This window comes from Saccopteryx bilineata, chromosome 1, assembly GCF_036850765.1.
Source record: "Saccopteryx bilineata isolate mSacBil1 chromosome 1, mSacBil1_pri_phased_curated, whole genome shotgun sequence".
Taxonomy (NCBI): Eukaryota; Metazoa; Chordata; class Mammalia; order Chiroptera; family Emballonuridae; genus Saccopteryx; species Saccopteryx bilineata.
In genome coordinates, this window is record NC_089490.1 from 355,715,707 (window position 1) to 355,717,768 (window position 2,062).

Genomic DNA, 2,062 nt, shown 5'->3' on the forward strand with positions numbered 1-2,062 from the left:
AGATGGTTTCTAGACCTATCAGGGTGGTCACTACATTAGGTACATAAATGTTGAATAATTATGTCATACACTTGAAACTAATATAATACTGTTATTAACTATATTATTTTTTCTTTCTTTTTTATTTTTTATTTTTTCTGAAGTGAGAAGCAGAGAGGCAGAGAGACAGATTCCTGCATGCACCCAACCGGGATCCGCCTGGCATGCTCACCAGGGGTGATGCTCTGCCCATCTGGGGCATTGCTCCATTGCAACCGGAGCCATTCTAGCACCTGAGGTGGATCTCCATACCTTATACCTCTTTATTATTAAAACCATACAATTTCTTTCTAATTAATCAGAATTCTCAACTTCTAAAAACCTTAACTTTCAGTTAGGACTAAGTTAGTAATTAGCAATTTTTTTTAATTTTTTTTTTTTTTTACAGAGACAGAGAGAGAGTCAGAAAGAGGGATAGATAGGGACAGACAGACAGGAACAGAGAGAAATGAGAAGCATTAATCATTAGTTTTTCGTTGCAACACCTTAGTTGTTCATTGATTGCTTTCTTCTTTTTTTTTTTTTTTTTTTTTTTTTATTTGACAGAGACAGAGAGAGACTCAGATAGGGACAGACAGACAGGAAGAGAGAGAGAGAGATGAGAAGCATCAATTCTTCATTGCGGCACTTTAGTTATTCATTGATTGCTTTCTCATATATGCCCTGACCCAGGGGCTATAGCAGACCGAGCAACCCCTTGCTCAAGCCAGTGACCTTGCGCTCAAGCTGGTGCACTTTGCTCAAGCCAGATGAACCCGCGCTTCAGCTGGAGACCGTGGGGTTTTGAACCTGGGTCCTTTGCATCCCAGTCCGATGCTCTATCCACTGCACCACCGCCTGGTCAGGCCATTGATTGCTTTCTCATATGTGACTTGACTGTGGACCTTCAGCAGACCAAGTAACCCCTTGCTTGAGCCAGCGACCTTGGGTCCAAGCTGCTGAGCTTTGCTCAAACCAAATGAGCCCACGCTCAAACTGGTGACCTTGGGGTCTCAAACCTGGGTCCTCGGCATCCCAGTCCGATGCTCTATTCACTGCACCACTGCCTGGTCAGGCTAATTAGCAATTTTAGATTGATACTTCTATGAACATATTTTATGACCCTTAGATACAGTTTTTTTCTATTGGCAAACAAATTTATATTTTCAAAAGATATAATAGAGATAACAGGAAACTTTTGTAAACCTAGGCAAAACAAACATATTTTTTGTCAAGAACTTCAAAAGACATTAATCAAATTTAAACTAGTAGTCATATCAAATTCTTTTCTAGACCACCTGGTTTTTAAAAATTGGAATAGTTTTGCCTGACCAGGTGGTGGCGCAGTGGATAGAGCATCGGACTGGGATGCAGAAGACCCAGGTTCGAGACCCCGAGGTTGCCAGCTTGAGCATGGGCTCATCTGGTTTGAGCAAAAAGCCCACCAGTTTGAACCCAAGGTCGCTGGCTCCAGCAAGGGGTTACTCGGTCTGCTGAAGGCCCGCGGTCAAGGCACATATGAGAAAGCAATCAATGAACAACTAAGATGTTGCAATGCACAATGAAAAACTAATGATTGATGCTTCTCATCTCTCTCCATTCCTGTCTGTCTGTCCCTGTCTATCCCTCTCTCTGACTCACTCTGTCTCTATAAAAAAATAAAAAAAATTGGAATAGTTTTATATTTTACAATATTAATAATTTTTCTATTGTTCTCAGGATTACAGTAGTTTCCAGGTCTCCAGGAGAAGGCTTTAAGATATTTAAATGACCTAGTTTCTCTTTTTTTTTTCTCATAAAATTACCCTTAGTTATTTTAATTTTTGTTTAAAGAGCCAAATTAAGATTATTTTAGTTATAGTATTAAGTCTAGTTTTAACTTGGCTTGATAATTTGCATAAACACAACAAGAATAGTAATTGATCATATTGGCTTTTTACAATCTGCTTTGCTGGAACTTTACAAGGAATTTTTATTTATTTATTTATTTTTTTCATTTTTCTGAAGCTGGAAACAGGGAGAGACAGTCAGACAGACTCCCGCA